The 17,630-nt window shown below is 40.4% G+C and overlaps 1 long non-coding RNA gene across 1 annotated transcript in view; it reads right to left on the bottom strand.

Moving 5' to 3' along the window:
* Window positions 1–17,630, bottom strand: part of LOC122793359 — a 660,422-nt gene that overhangs the window by 36,138 nt on the left and 606,654 nt on the right. Inside the window, exon 2 of the long non-coding RNA XR_006363470.1 lies at window positions 9,170–9,324. This is a non-coding gene — a long non-coding RNA (uncharacterized LOC122793359). The remainder of the gene's footprint in view (window positions 1–9,169; window positions 9,325–17,630) is intronic.

The following is a 17,630-nucleotide window of genomic DNA, read 5'->3' as shown; positions in this document are numbered from 1 at the left end:
TTGATATTGTACACTATCGTTCTTCTAAACGTTTGATGTTCCCTTCTTGATGATTTCAGTTTGTGTTGTGTTAATTTATTAAACTAAAGCAGACCCAATTAGATAACCTTGTGGGAAATCTCCCTGCACAAATCACTGGTACAGGTTGCACATATTGAAATCTTAGGAACTGTCTGGATGGCATACAGATACATTGTAACTAATATCTTGTGTATTGCACATCACTTGGCAGTTGATGTTGTAAAAGCTCTTCTGGTTGATATTTTGTACACCAAGTGGTGCAGCCAGGGTCTTGATAACAATTTGGATGCAGTCAGTTGCCCCCAGACCCTATGAGAAATGAATTATACACTAGAATGCCCTCATAGTGGTGCTTTTTTCCTGTGCCGTCCATGGGAACCACTTATGTTCCACGTCTTGCTGCAACTTTACATGAAAGAAAGGGCATAGTATTTGTGAGGCAGATACCTATGAAACTCCTACTGTGTAACCTGTTGGATGCTGGAAATTCCTGTAGTGAGGAGGGTTAATGCTATACAGGCCACTGGGATAGGCATTCCACTCATCCCATGTGATATCATGTGAGTATGGCACATGTCTACAAACTTCTGTATAGTACCTTTGTAACATTGTAGACATGAATTATGTCCCTAACATGGAAGTGATGGTACATCAGCCACTGTTGGACAATCTGGTATACAGAGGAGTCTATGTGAGATGTCATGGCCACTGGCTACAAGAGAGGCTATTAATAAGTGCTATTCAACTAGAATGGAAAGTACTTCTAGAATCTTAATATGAAAAGTAATCCTGTCCTCCAACAAATCCCAGTCTTGAATACAGGTGATCCAGAACTTGTCATGCAATTTTTATTTATTTTTTGAATTTCTTGGACATGTCTGATGTCTCTGATGTCATCCTTTACATAAATAATGGCTCTCATTTCCATAATGCCCTAAAATGTCATTATACGGTGGTTAAGATAAGATGCATGTGTGATTGCACTACGTCTCTCTATATCACCCCCCTCTTTGTACATTGCCATCCATCACAATATTTTCCATAATGCAATGAACTACTTGTTTCCAAAGAACCCCTCTATCCTTTCCTTGCTTATGCAGACAGACAAATAAACAAACATCATACACACTCATAAAAGCTCAAATGTACAAAGTTATTTCTTTGGTATCCGGTGTTTCTATTAATTTCCAGAACTGACATCCTTTGAAAGCTGCATTTGGAGTACATAAGTGAGTTCATTCAATGTCCTAAATCTAGGTTAATGTCTTTGCAGATCTCTTAGGAAGATCCATTTTGTTTTCTGTTATCAATTGGAAGCATAACAAGGATGTCCAATGGTACTTGTGCAGCTGCAATCACAATAAGTCCAATACTAGCAAAGTCATCAAATCACAAAACTGAACTGATTATTTTTGAGGAAGTCTTGTCCTCGTTTTTTTAAAAGATCATTTAAATCAGTGTGTAATGCAGTATTTACAAACACATTTTATTTAAAGATCTTTCACACACACTCTCACTATCCATTCATGCATGCTCATGAGTTGCATCCTAGTCCTATAATGATCCTGTGTACAGCTGCTAACATCCACAGAGTTTACTAGGCAAGTAAGGAGCAGAAGTATAGTAAGGAGCAGGACGTATAAGAGAATTTAAGTACCTTTTATCTGCACATTTTTCAAATAATACAGCATTTTAATTGATTTATTTGTGTTGCATTGAATATTAACTGAACTGGAGGTTTTGACTTTGTTTTTTCAGTTAGTGCTTACTAGATTTTATTGGCTGTTAGAATTCCTGCATAGACAGTAATTGCAGTCGGGGGGTAGTCTCATTTATTGATATTCTGTTGCTGCTTATTTAAGTGGTACATTTTGGAATATTTTCTGCTTAAAACCTGAGCTTTGGCCATCTAAGATCTAGCTGTATTCAACTGGACTTATAAGAGAATTTGAGTACCTTTTATCTGCACTTTTTTCAAATAATACAGCATTTTAATTGATTTATTTGTGTCACATTGAATATTAACTGAACTGGAAGTTTTGATTCTTTTTTTTTCCAGTTAGTTCCCCATCCACCCTCCCTGGTTTTGTTTTGGTGTTAATTTTGGTGGCTTTGAAACTGCCTGCCCCTCTTGTAAATTTGTGTTTGGATACTCCTTCTGGGCCCATCTCATTTGCTCACTCAACTGAGTGCAGTGAGGTCATATTCTGATTTCAGGCACTCCTACTGTGTACAAAGAGAGCATCTGGGAAAAAAATTTTAAGCTTGTTTCCTGCCTTTCCTGTAAGTGGACTTGACAGTTTGTAGGCTTCTGAGCCCCCAAGCCTTTCTGTGTTGGAGGCAAGCCTTCTAGCTTAATTTTGTTTCTTAGAACTAGCCAGTTTTCTAGTTTCAGCACTGAAATCTGTTTCTTTGAACTCAACACTTGTTCAGAACTAGTTGTAAGCATTAAATAAGCTGCAAATTACTACAACACTCAACTTTCCTCACTTGTCTAGAGGAAAGCAGTTTTTAGTACTTAATAAATAAGCACATATCCAGACATGTCTAAGGGTCAGCTCCCGGTGATTTCTCCTGTCTACCTGATGATTCTGGGCATCTTGGGGCAATGCAGCAAATGCCTCATGTACACAGACAACCCTCTCTTCCTACCACCCAACAATACAACCTGTGAGAGATGCACTTATACAGCCAAACTGGAAGCAAAGCTCTCTTCACCCAAGACTGGACTAGACAGTCAAGAGGAGAAGGTAAACACTTGCACCACACCACACTTATCACATAGTCCCTCAAAACCTACACCACCAAAACACACACATAGAAACACAAAACACACACCTACATTCACGACGGCTCTCAATAAAAACCTACCCAAGCATCAGGACATCCAAAGCAGAAATGCAAGCAAACTCCATCCCCCAACATAACCCAAATGATACATATCACACAAACTCAGTGTGCCACTCAACCACAGCCCATAAGGCATAACAACGTACCCAATACTCTAGTCATAGGTGACTCTATAGTCAGGCACACTGATGTTACACTCACCAGTCTAAACAAGGAGAAAGTTACTGTCAGGTGCCAGGATCTGCCACATAATGCACACACTCAGGTCACTCCACAACAAGTACAAATATGACATTGTCATTGTCCATGTTGGTATGAATGACCTGAGATGTACCTCCCTGGACTACATGAAAAGAGACATGGAGGAGGTCTCCAATCTTGTAGCCCAGGCAGGTATGACCCTAGCCCTGAGTAGCATCCTGCCATCACCCAGAATGATACCACAGTACAAGGACAAAATGATTGCCTTCAACAATTGGCTAAGCTTCTGGTGTCATTCTAAGGGGATCCGGTATTTGTCTGCCTGGGATGACATGAACGACAGACCATGATGCTTTGCCAGAGATGGCCTGCACCTGTCGCCCTTGGGATTCCGGATACTGGCCAAGGCACTTGCCACCCCTATAGTGCCTTTATTAGGCAAGGTTCAAATGACAAATTCACCACCGTAACAGGTACAAGCAAGCAAAATCTGAGGGTAATGCTACTCAATGCTAGAAATCTAAACCTCAAAATGCACTCACTTGAGTCACTCCTTAAAATGGAGAACATCGACATCTATGCAGTGACAGAGACCTGGTTCAAAGCTCCAGAGAGCAACCCTGCGTTACCAGGCTATAATTCATACCACACCTTTCGGCCACCTAACCCAGAACAAAGCACTAAAGGTGGAGGAGTGTCCATATTCATTAAGGATAGCCACACCTCCAGGCTAGTTGCACAGCATAATGCATCCGAGATTATCCAAGTGCAGCTAACTCTGGGCAAGACCGCAATCCAAATTGTAGCTTGCTACAGACCCCCCACCATGCCCCAGGATTCCCACTCCTCATTTCTTGATACACTGGAAAGTATTAGGGTACAACCCAACACTCTAATAATGGGCAATTTCAACTACCCCACCATTAACTGGGAAAACTACTCATGTACCAACTCTTTTGCTCAACGTTTTCTGGAATTCATAAATTCCAACACCTTGGATCAACTTATTCACACCCCCACCAGGGGCAGCAATATCCTAGACCTGGTCATTACCAACATGGGCAACCGGTGTTTCACACCAGGGGTCAATTCCTCGCTGGTCAGATCCGACCACAAGCTAATCACCCTAGACATCCACATCCCACCCCCACCCCCAATTAGGGAAACCACCGTAAAAAAAACTTCTCCAAAGCCAACTTCACACTTTTTAAGACAGAAGTGGCAAACTTCATGACACCCATGTAGATGGACAATAGAGGTATGACTGCTGAATCCTACACAAATGCACTTTACAAGCACTTACACGAGTGCATGGATCATGCTATCCCTGATAGAACCAATATGCTATCCTCCAAAAAAAGGAAGCCAATCTGGTGGTCCTCTGCCATAAACAAACTCTACAACAGAAGAAAGAAACTGCTGCAAAAAAGAGTAAAATCCCATGACTGGAGGAACTCCCTGGTCAACCTCAGAAAGAAGCTGAGATCCCTCATAAAATCCTCCAAAGCTAGTTACGAAAACAAAATTCCCACTGACTCTAAAAACAACCACAAAGCATTCTATGGCTATGTCAGGAATCTCAATGGTAACACTTGGATCTGCTCTGAGTTACAGCACAATGGCACTAAATATACAGAACCAACTGATATTGCCAACATCCTGGCAGATAGGTTCAGTGCTAACTTTACCCCCTCTCTCACCCCCTAGAGGGCCCATCTCTATACTGGAAGAATGCAAAGTTCCTGTAATCACGGCTGCACAGGTAAAAACAACACACTCCAAAGCCAAGAACACAGCATCCATGTAACCTGACAATATCCCAGGCTGCATTCTACATGAACTACAGAATGAACTGGCACCCTACCTAAGTACCATGTTCAATCATAGCCTCACCTCAGGCTTTGTGCCCACTGAATGGCGCACCGTGACAGTTATCCCACTCCTCAAAGAGGGAGCCATGACGGACCCTGGGAAGTAATGCCCCATTAGCCTGATGAGCCTGGTCTGCAAGGCCATGGAACGTATCATCATGGAACTCATAAACAAAGGCATTGGTAATCTCCAAACTCTGGACCCTACCCAGTTCAGGTTTGTAAAAGGCAGATCATGCCTCATAAACCTGATTGACTTCTTTGAAGCAGTCACCAAAGCCATAGATGAGAGTAAGGTGGTTCACACATTTTATCTAGATCTCGCCAAGGCTTTCAACACCGTCCCCCACTCTGGAATTATAGATAAGCTCACTAAACTAGGTATAAATCCCTATGTCACAAGATGGGTTGCCAACTGGCTCACTGACAGAACCCACACTGTGAAATTAGCAGACTCCAAATCCGACTTCAGACCAATGACAAGTGGAGTACCACAGGGTTCAGTCCTGGGTCCTCTCCTGTTTGGTATCTACTTCTCTGAAGTACAGGCTAACACAGAAGGTTTTTGGCTAACAAAGTTTGCAGATGACTGCAAACTAGGAGCCATAATCAAAACTCCTAACGTTGTGGACATACTACAAAAGGGCCTCACTGAGACAGATGCCTGGTGTCAAAGCCATGGCCTGAAGCTCAATGCCAAAAAGTGTATTGTCATCTCCTTTGGTAAAAACTCTGTACCCATGAACTACCACATAAGTGGTAGTCTACTTAACGCTGAAAGTGTGATAAGAGACCTTGGGACACAGGTGGATAGTAGTCTCTCCTTTGATAATCACATCCCCACAGTGGTCAGGAAATCCTTCTACATGGCTCACCTCATCACAAAAGGTTTCTCATCCAGAAAAAAAGAGGTCATTGTTCCCCTCTACTCATCACTCATTAGACCCATTATAGAGTACAACGCCCCTTTTGGTATGTACCTCACAAGACATCTACAACAACTGGAAAGGCCACAGAAATACCTCACAAAGAGGATTACTGGCCTCAAACAGATGTCCTACGCAGACCGTCTCAAAAAAACTCCAGCTTTACTCCGTTGCATATCGCCTACTCAGAGGTGATCTCTGCCTAACATACAAAGCTATGTCAAATCCAGAGCTGTTGGACATGCTCCACTTAAAGAAATCCCAGTCCCTCCGAGCTACACGCTTTAGGGACCTAAACCTTGTCACCACAATAAACAGAACATGCTGGAAGGATAGATTCATGTCCCAGAGACTTCCCATACTCTGGAACAGACTACCTATCTATGTCAAACAGAGCTCCTCATTAGCACTCTTCAAGAAAAATCTTGATTGGATGGGAAATAGGAAATTCACCCCAGGGATCACTTCTGTGGCTCTGCTCGACAGGGGCACAGGACAATAATTTTTCTTGGGTGGCAAAAGCCAGGGTACCTTTTTGGCTAGGCTTATACAGGCCCTAGGGCTAATAGCCTAGCACCTACCTATGAACCCATGAGGCAGATAATTATACCTTTTTTTCTGTATCACTCACATATACATGCACACATGCACACTGCACACACACACCTAGGGACAGTTTATTGTCAATAGTCAGCCTATAGCATGTATTTGGGAGGTGAGAGGAAAACTGAGTACCCGGAGAAAATTCACTTAAACCCTGACAGGATACTCCACACAGAAAGCACCCCAGCCAAGAATCAAACTGCAGAACCTCTTGCTGTCATCCCTCATCAAATCTGGTTAATTCAGAAGTCCATGAAAAAACTATGGTCCTTAAATTGTAACAATGGGACTATCTCCATTAGAGAGTGAAAATTATCAGAAATAATCAGTAAAGGAAGTGTGATGACCCTGCTCTGAGCCAGAAATCAAAGAGCCTCAATATTCACCACTGACACTGGTGAGGGATGTTCACTTGGAACAAAGAGTGATACATACAATATTTCCAGATGCAGGTCTCTGGACTAAGCACAGCTTCTCTTAAGAGCACACAGGGACCATACTCCCAATCTGGGGATGAGTTTTCCTCTCTCTCACCAGGCCCCAAATAATACTCCACACTGACAACAGCTGTAGAGTTGACTCCACAGCCAAGTGTTCCAAACCATGTCCTCCACTACCCTCTTTGTGAAACCAGTGCTCTGTGCCCCTGTTCCAAGTAGCTGACACACACACGCTTTGATATTTAATTTTCAGATGCACACACACACCTGGGAAAGGCTGGCTCAGATTTACCAGCTCTGTCCATACTATAGGGTAGATACTGCTACTAGAACAATCCAAAGCCCACTACTCTAAGGCTCTTACCAGGGTATCCAATTATACTTAGTAAAAATTAGTACTAATACAAATGGTAGTGTTTGGCCAATGCAGCAAGGCTTTCAGAAGTGGCTACAGTGTCACCAAATAAATATAAGTACTCTCAAAGGTTACAATTTCTCTAAAAGGCCAGGCACAATGAAAAGTTGAATTATATTTAATAATAAAAGAACATGAAAATACTAAATATCTATTTACAATAAACACTAGAGTTTCATTCGCAGGAAATATTAAAAAATAACACAGATGGACAGATTCACACAGATACAGAAAAACAGTACTTAACTAATCTCACTATATTTTCCTGACTGATCTAAAGAATTACTATTCTCTGGTTACTTACTAAAGCAAGGTAAGATGTAGTGAGCGAGTGGTCTTGTCAGTTCCCGGAAAAGGGAAAAAGAAGTAACACCCAAAAGAAACAAATGTGAGCTTCCACAACAGAGTACTCTGAGAGTTCTGTCTCATCTAGTATTAAGACATCATCGCAGTGCTGGATTACAGAATGACATCCCATACATCTGGTCACCTGACTTCTGGTTCCCACACTCCCACTTTACTAGGAACTGAACCAGAATGTAGCACGTATGTATCATAACACACACATAAATCTTTGCTAAGATGTGTTATAGCATCTGGAAGTTATAAAACCATTTCAAAAACTTCCACCCTTCCAGGGTAGCAATTAGTTCACCCCTAAAGACAATACAGTGGGATTCCTAGTCCTGGTTTTCACAGGCATTTTGTCTCTGGCTGCAGTCAGAACTGTACAATACAATCTTTATGGCCTAAACCAGGTAATTTAATTTCAGACTATTTTTCAAAGTTAGCTAGACTGAAATTAACCTCTTCTCTTCCACTATCCCCTATTACAATATATTCAACAGTTACAATAAAGTTTGACATGCAGGTGTATTTCTTTTCTGTCCAGAAGGACCCACTGTTGGTCTAACACAAGTAGCTTTACAAATACATTTTTAACACAAGCACTTGTACAGATCAGTTTGGTATATAAATAGCATATCATTCTTTACAAAACTCCAGCTAGCTATGCTGTCATATGGTGCACATCCACTGCCCAACTTCTCCTGGCATAGTTGGCAATGCCTCACGTCATCACAGGAAGGACAGAGACGATATGCTTATGAATTCTAGATGTTTTTTCTCTAGGTAGACTCATGGTTCAGTTTTCACCAACTTTATATAGGCCTGATCTAAATTTTTTTTTCTGAGTCATGCCTCTTGCATCAACTATGATAGGAGTAAATACATGGTACAATTGTGTCAGTTAGCCAGTTCCAAGATGTGACTGTTTCACTTAGATTGTATTGCTGGATCGTCAAAAGAAAACAGTTATTTAGCTGCTCCTTCTGTGATTTAAGCATAGGAGATTTGAAAGAGTGCTAATTTCCAGTTAACACAAAATAAATATTTTCTCATAGATACTGAAACATAAAGGAGCATTAAAACAAAGAATTAACATCCGAACAAGTAAAAGTTAGCATCATTCTGGTCATATGAGGAAGATACTAAGGCTGTTTTTATTCATCTTGATTTTGTAAATGCTGAAACATCATTCAGGTTTGTTTGTCTATTTGCAAATATTTGGCACTGTTCTGTTTTTTCTGTTTTATTATATTTTGCACAATCTGCAAAACACATTGACTTATGTGCGCGCATACACACACACACACTCACACTCACTCACACACAAACACACACACACACACACACACACACACACACACACACACACACACTACATTCTGTTATGAAACTGGGATAAATTTGTTGGAAGAATTAAAGAATGGACAGAAAGTGTGTAAGGCAGTTCTAGTGAAGATTACAAAATGATATAATTAACCTCAGGCAACAACTTACTTAGCAGACAAGGATGTGTGAGTAGATTTTACGAGAACAGGCAATCGTTTTTCCATGTATCTTTGCACCAGCTGCCTTTTGTACTTACAAAAGTCCTTTCTTGCAGTCTTTCTTGCCATCAAACTTTTCAGGTCAAGGTAGGAAAAAAAAACATACTGAAAAAAAAAAGAATTGCATTACCTGGAAAGAAAAGTGCATGTATGTCACAATAATCATGTCTTTGCACACAGCAGGCATCATGAAGGAAGCAAACATAAACAGCTTAATTTCTAAATTATATTTACTTAACTCTGGCCATTACAATACCCTGTCATCACCTTATGAAATACAATACCTGAACAACAAATGGTGACAGAACACACTGCAGTGCTTAACTATTTCTTCATCGACCACACCTACTCGTCCGGAAAGCTTATGCAGTTTGAGACAGTGATATGATGTCATGTGACAGCAAAATAAATTATGGAGGAGTAATTAAATAATGCTCGCATTTGAAATCCTTATTAGTGAAATATTTCTCAGCAGCGATAGTATGAAGTTTGTAAAAATTGAGTGGTGGCAGCTCTGGTGAATGTAAAAGATCCCTTGGCACCTATCGAAAAGAGCATGGGAAGTATTCAGATTCCCTGGCCAAATTTCTCCTTATAATATAAATGCCTCTTCAGGTCCTCTGAAAAGAGGCCACTAACCTAGTGGAAGTAACGTTATCAAAAAAGGATAAATAAATAAAAAGAGTGACTACTTTACCCAATTTACACTCATCAGTAGATGTTATTATTTCATTAACTTATGTTTTGTTTACTGGATTGTACACTAGATAAAGAAGTTTAGCCATAATACTAACAGTGACTACCCAGTTTACAGTCATTGACAAATATTATTATTGCATTTACTTACATTTTGTTTACTGGATTGTCCACTGAACTAAGGTCCATTTGATTGATCATGAACCAGTATGTGAAATGCAGTAAATTCAATTTCTAAAGCAGAAATGATTAGATAACTGTCAAAGATGGACATAATTTATTATTTAACATTTGTTGATTGGAAAGTCCGACTAGGACAGAGCCTGTTTTAAGCAGAGGCCTGGGGATAAATGCTCCAGAGGCATGTCTTTAGAATTAGAATTAGAACTATTTGGAGTAGAGAGTATATAGAATTAGGCTATGTGCACATGATGGAATTTGTGGTACTAATTATAGGTTCATAGGTTCATAGAAGGTTACTAGACTAATGGCCCTAGACCTTTAGAAGCCTAGCCATATTTATCCTGAGTTGCCCCAATTGTCAGTGGTTAGGTAAGTGAACATCCGTGTGTCCAATACATTAGGTTTTGTGGTGTACTGCCTTATGGACTTCTTTGTTGAGACACTGGTGTGTGTGTTATTGTGTGTTGTGGCTGATTTTTGCTTTGTTATGTGTGTGAGTGGTTTCCTTTTGGGAGGCCTCTGATTTTTTGGTAAGTTACTAGTGAGTACCTCTGCATATGAGAGTGTATGTGTCATGTCCTTATTTAGTGGGGGGAGTGTGTGTGTGAGTGAGATCAACCTGTTTGGGCATTTGATTTGTCCTTATGTGAGAGTCTTGCCTCCAATTTCATTGTGTAACTACATCTCTCACATAAAGTGTTTGTTTCAGGATTACATGGTTGTCAGTATACATGAGACAATTGCTACATTGCTTTAGGATGCCCATGTCTATCAGGCTGACCAGAGACATGACAGGAAACTGCCCGTCCATGATAGCAGGCACTTACTGTATGTTTTATTAGGAAAGGGAATGGGTTAATTTGCCAGGACTGTGCTGGTAATGCCAAGACTACAAGACAGATCTATACTTTGTGCAGGCTAAGGTTGATCTATAAGGCAACGCTGCTCAGCGCGCAACTGAGTTGCTCCTAGAACAGCAGAAACGATTGTAATGGTTTCAATGACAGCTGTTTAGGGAAAAACTGAGTTTGAATGCTTTTGCTTCTATACAGGGCACTGCTAACTGCTGCTGAAAGAAGAGCAGCACTGAGCAAAAGCAAGGCTTAAATAAGAGCAAAGAGAAACAAGTTTTTAGCTAACTACCAGTCAGGAATGCACATGATAAGCCTTCCACCAGCAATCCCCAACTTAGACAAGTTAGATCAGCACACTTCTGCCACAAGGGTACAGAAAAACACCTTCTTAATATAGAATAGTTCGAATGGATCCCAAGTGTAACAAGACCACACAAACTACATACAACAGCACTATAACTAATTGATACAATGTAGTACAGTGCAATTAACTACTTAATGCAAACTCATTTGTCAGAAGGAGCCTAGTTTTTTGGTGACCATTTTTATGGAATTCCAGCAGGCTAATGTAGCAGACAGCAGTAATGATGTATAGTATGGATACCAATATTGAGATCAGCATCTTACATGGCAGCTGAAATATCACTGAAAAGAGAAGGGTTCTGGTCATGGCAGATTTACGGTGACAATAGACTGCTGAGATGTGCAGAAGGTCAGTACAGCAAAATCATCAGTTGCATTTTATTGGAAATATGGGTTGTACACATGATTAATCTCTTGTAACAAGGCAAAATAATCTCAGCCTGGTGAGAGCACTGGCAGATACGGGTAAAGAAAAAACATGTGGTGACTAACAGTGGCCATATTATTGTATGATTAATACTCTGTTGTGTCTAAAGTACCTCTGCAGGTTTACAGGGTTGTATCTTCTTAAGCTCATGCTGTAGGTGGATTGGATACTCTAAACTGGCCCTAGGTGTGAGTGCATGAGTGTGTGTGCCTTCTGGGGAAGGTTGGGCCATGGGCTGGCAACTCGACCCCGTAAAAACTCCACTGATAATCATGAGTAGACAGGTGATCCACTGAGGTGCCTCCCTAATCGGGAGAAGCTGAAAGAAGAAAAAGATCTTCTTAAACTCAGCATATGGATCATGAAGACAATGCTGGGATGAGCAAGAAGCATGATCATTAGAGGGATTTGTAAGAGGAATTCAAAGGAGCAATGGAGGACTCCCTTAAGCGAAAAATGAAGACAGGTAGAAGAAAAGGGCCATCTCAACCCATAGGAGGTGATATATGACAATAATGTAAGATAAGCCTATTAGTTAAATAAACGTACAGGACAGTGTACAGGCAAAGAATATGCAGATTAAGTAAATTGCACAGCACAGATAGTTATGAACAACAAGGTCTAAAAGAACAGGAAACTGGTAGATATTGCAGGAAAGTGGGCAGTTGGGTAGAAATATGTTATAATTATACTGCATGTAGCAACATTCTAACTAAAACCTAGTATATGTATATTAAAATACCAATAAATATACAAGCAAAACAGATAAATCAGATGTAATAAATGTTATTATTCATATATGTACAATATGTATGATGTATATGTTGGGTTAAGGCATTCGCAAGTGGCAGTTTATAAGATAGTTGTGATGGAATGCAATTAAGTAAGCCTTTTCTAAGATTTTATTCTTGCAATGCAATAAGATGATACTCCTGCTTTTCACCAAAGGTTTGGAGTTACAGGATTTATTATTAACAGGAAGCTTGTTCCAGATATCGTCCATGCAGATGTTGTCCATGCAGCAATGGAATGAGCATAGCTCTCAACCTCGTAGCACTGAAAAATCTGGACAAAGCCAAAAATAATGGCGGGCGGGGAAACAAATCCCCCAAAATAGGGACAAATTTTAAATACTGCTCTTATAAACTTAGAAAGTTGCTAGAATAAAAGGTCTTATGTTACAATTTATTTTCTGAAGGATATAAAGCCTGAAACTCAAATGCCTGCCATTATTTAATGAAATCAGTCCTCAGTGATTTGCCACAAAAATTCAGAAAACCATAAATTTTACAGACCTAAAATATGAGGCAAAAATTTGGGCATTCTGCAAATATCTGAACAATTGAGAGGTATGGGAATAAGTCATCCTTGTAGTGGTTTTAACATGTAGATGTTTGAATAAATTGAGCACCTAGGAAATGGGGCTAGTCTAAGGTAGAGTGTCATGTAAGCGGAGAAAGTGGGGTTGATAGATTAGGAGGTGTAGGCCGCTGCATGAGAAAAGGAGTCAGTTTAGGTCAAAGACCAAGGATAGGCTCTGGAGCCTGCTAGAAGAGCACATCTAGCAGATTTGTAATATACCTGTAAATCAGTATCTACTTTCTTTAACAAAGAGGTTAAAAATAAATATCGCAGAACCTAAAGCAGATGTTTGTGGTACCTAATAGGACAATCTGTACAATGAGAATATACACCTTAAACCTGCAGTCTGTTTTTAAGTTTAAGCCATTAACCATATAAGCATTTACTCCTTTTAAATAAAGCACCTTTCAAACCATTGCAAGGTACAGAGTCAAAGGCCTTTTCCAAATCTGAATAGATAACATGAAGAAAACAGGCTTTGCCCAATGCCTTACTGACAAAGTCATGAAAGGAACATAAACCTAGCTAGTCCTTATCTGTTTTGCAAGAAGTTGCTCTTATTAAGATGAAGTCAAAAAGTATAAATACTACCAGAAACCAGCCAATTGTATAACAATCATTCAAAATATTTAGACTATCCTTATTGTATATATAGCATTCTAAGTGACTTATTGTATAAATGAATTAAAAGTGCATCCAGATTGTCTTCAAATAATCTAATCAGATTTAAAGTTTAAACAAAGTTTACATTTTAATAGCTATTTTTACCCTCACATCCATACCGAGTGCACCATTGCACAAGTCTCTTTTGCTTGAACTGCTAAAACTAAAATCATTCCTTTTGCCTTTCAGAAAAATTACCTATGATGGAAAGAAATTGTTACTTCCACTCCCACCCTGTCAGTGTCCCACCTCTTCAAATCCCTCTGACTTAACTTAATTGCAGTGATCGCAGCTTCTGATTATTAAGGCCAAAACTCAGAAAACCTTTTTAGCAATCTAACCAATCACCTTGAATTCTAGATAAAACTGAAAGCCCACTTACAAGAAGAATGTAATGCAAATTCTTTCAAACCTAATGGCATTATGTGTTTGAAGAAATCAAAAAGAGTAAATAACTTTGATTCTTCTCTTAACCTTAGCCAGCAGAGCTCCCCAATTGGAAAAAAAAAGATCTTCTGCATTAAAAACTGCAGCAAGTAGCTAGTTACATTTGTAGCAAGCATCTAGTTACATGTTATAATACACATGAAGTGTTGAAGCAGGTGCTACATTTAGGCTGGCAGCATCCATTTCCATAGCGTCACATGGAAAGGTGGATAGAGAAGTGAATGCCTGTACTAAGCTACTGACTAATCAGCATTTGCCGATCGTGCTTCTAACACCTTGTGCCCAGGGTGGCTGTGTCCCCTTTACCCCACCCTAACTATGCTTCTGTTTACTCAATTTTGTTCATTAGGGGACTCAGTTGTCGCTCCCAGTTTGCAATCATTGGCAAACATAGTCAGCCACAGGCCTTTTGCTTTAGCCTGCACTTTGTAGAAGCAGATTCCAAACAATAGGGTACCCAGAACTGAAACCTGTGGAACACCACTGGTTACAGGCCTGCTGGAGGAGGTGGTCTCCTATTTTGACTGTATGTGTTCTATCAGTGAGTCAGTTTGCAGCCCACTTGATGATATATCCAAAGAGAAAAGCAGTGACACCACCACAGACGACTGGCAAACCTGTTAAAATCCAACAAAAAAGATGAACACAAATCTTTTACATAAAACGTGGCAAGACAAAAATAAAATCCCTTTCAAATGATAAGCACTTTTGGAAATACCTTCTGCAGATATATGGGTTGATACCCATCTGGGTGAGTTTATCAATAATGCCTGAGCAGGAGATTGTATCAAAAACCTTGGCTAAATCTGGATAGGTCGTATGCACAGTTTTACCCTTGTCTAGGGCATTGATGACTGTCTCAAAGAAGTCCACCAAGTTTAACAGGCATTAGCTCCCTTTGATGAATCCAAATTGGGTAGGGTCAAGCGTTTGGAGATTACCTATATCTTTATTGATAAGGTCAATGATGATATGCTCTATGGCCTTACAGATAAGGCTAGTTAGATTGATGAGTATGTAGATCCTGGGGTCGGTGGAAGCAGTCCCTTTATGTAAGGGGATGATGGTGGCTGTTTTCCATTCAGTAGGGACAATCCTAGACTATGATTAGAAAGAGTACCTAGTGGTGTTGCTAATTCTTGCTTTAATCCATTTAGAACACAGTCAGAGATGTTATCAGGTTCCATAGAAGCTGTGTTTTTGGCTTTAGAGAGGGCATATAAGACTGTTCCTTAGAGATGCTAGTTGGGGAACAGGTGGCAAGATGCTTTGGGGTATATTTGGTGGGAATAGGGGAGTGAAGTTTACACTAAACCTATTAGCCAGCTGGTTGGCTATAGCCACAGGTTCTGTGTATGTAGCACCATTAACCATGTTTTGCACAAATCTCGACTTTTCTCTTGTGATTACAGATGTAACTAAAGAACGTCTTATGGTTATCAGTTTGGGAAACAAATTTTGGACTTGTAGTTGGCTTTAGAAGGCTTTACAAGATGCTTTATTTACTTGTTTCAGTTAAGGAGGGGATGCTTCCAGCTGATACCATACCTTCCTACCCTTGGACCATATTTTCTTCCTCCTATTGTGTAGCCTGTTTATGGCTGGAGTCCACCAGGCTGGTTTGTACTTCCTTGAGGATATTGTTTTGGTCCTGTCAGGTACTGCAGAGTTAATACAGTTGTTAAGATGCTCATATAAGGCATTTATGTATATCCCAGCATAGGTGTCCCTTCCATCAGTAAGGGGAGGAGCTGTAAAGCTATTTATGCCATCTCATAAAAGGTTGTAATTGGCCTTGGAGAAATTTTTTTTGTCTGGTTGCAGCTTGGGGAGGATCTGGGATTATTGTGACCTCTAATGAGATTGATTTATGTTCAGACCTCACCAGGGAGGGCAACATACTTTGGGGGAGCAGCTGTCTCCCATGCTAGTAAGTACCAAATCCAGAATATTTGAGCCCTTTGTGGGGACATCAACCAGCTGGTTCATGGCATTGGAGTTTACAAAGTTCAGGAACCTTTGGGTGAGTGTATTGGTGCTCGTGTAGTTTGCCCAGTCAATGGAGGAGTAACTGAAGTTGCCCAAAACCAAGGTATTAGGTTGTATCTTGACAGACTCAAGCAGGTTCAAGTAGGCTGAGGGAGTGTCCTCATTCATAGAGGGGGTACTATAGCTGGCAATGACTTGAAGATCGGTGTTACCAACAGTCAGTTGCACCTGCAGTAATTCAGGAGGACTGCCTGTTTAACCAATCTGGAGGTGTATTTATCTTTGATTAGTATAGATACACCACCACTGTGGTTCAATCTGGAGGTGTATTTATCTTTGATTAGTATAGATACACCACCACTGCGGTGGTGGTGCTGCGGTAGCATTGTCGCCTCACAGTAAGACAATGTTCGGTTCGATTCTCAGCTAGAGCATCTTCTGTGTGGAGACATGCATGAATGGGCGTACCTTCATTGAAGGTTGTGCGTCAGAGCTGGCAACTCGGTACGTAAAAATCTACTGCCAATCATTAGCGGACCGGAGTTCCACTGTGGTGACCCCTAACCGGGAAAAGCTGAAAGACACAAACAAACAAGTATAGATACACCACCACCTTTTGTTTTCATGCCTTAAGATTGAGGTCTAAATGTGTGGAAGAAATTATAACTTGGTATAGCTGGGGTGCTTCCCACGGCCTTAAACCAGTTCTCTGTGACTGCACAAATGTCAGCATCTTCCAGGATGAGGACTGCTTCCAATGTGTGCAGTTTCAGATTGTGACTCCTAGTGTTTAGCAGTAAAACCTTGAGTTTTGGATGATATTTTGTACGTCAGAAATGTTGTTGTTGGTAAATTGCCTAAAAAGGCACTATGGGGGTGGTAAGAGCCTTAGCCAATAACCCAAATCTCAGTGGTGACAGATGAAGGCCATCTCTGGCAAAGCATCAAGATCTGTTGATCATGTCATCCCAGGCTGACAGGTATTGGATCCCTTTAGAATGATACCAGAAACTAAGCCAGTTATTGAAGTCAATTATTTTCTCTTTGTATTGCAGCATCATTCTAGGTGAAGGTAAAATGCTGCTTAAGGTTAGGGACATACCCGCCTGAGACCAATGATCCAAGAATTCAGTCATGCTTCTGTTCATATAGTCCAGTGAGGTACATCTCAAGTCATTCACACCAACATGAACTATGACAGAGTCATATCGGTACTTGCTGCTGAATAACTTGAGTGCATGTGTGATGTGACAGAGCCTGGCGCCAGACAGACAACTGACCATGACTTTTTCTTTATCCAACCTGGTGAGCGGGACATCTGTGTGCCTCACAAATAGAATTGCCTATGACCAAGATGTATGGCTTAGTGTTTTGTCTTAGGGGCTTGTTAGGTGAGACACTGGTGCTTGAACTGCTATGTGTACTGT

This window comes from Protopterus annectens, chromosome 2.part0 (assembly GCF_019279795.1).
Source record: "Protopterus annectens isolate FY-2018-M chromosome 2.part0, PAN1.0, whole genome shotgun sequence".
NCBI lineage: Eukaryota > Metazoa > Chordata > Ceratodontiformes > Protopteridae > Protopterus > Protopterus annectens.
The sequence above is the reverse complement of the archived record's forward strand: the minus strand, read 5'-3'. Positions and strand labels throughout refer to the sequence as shown.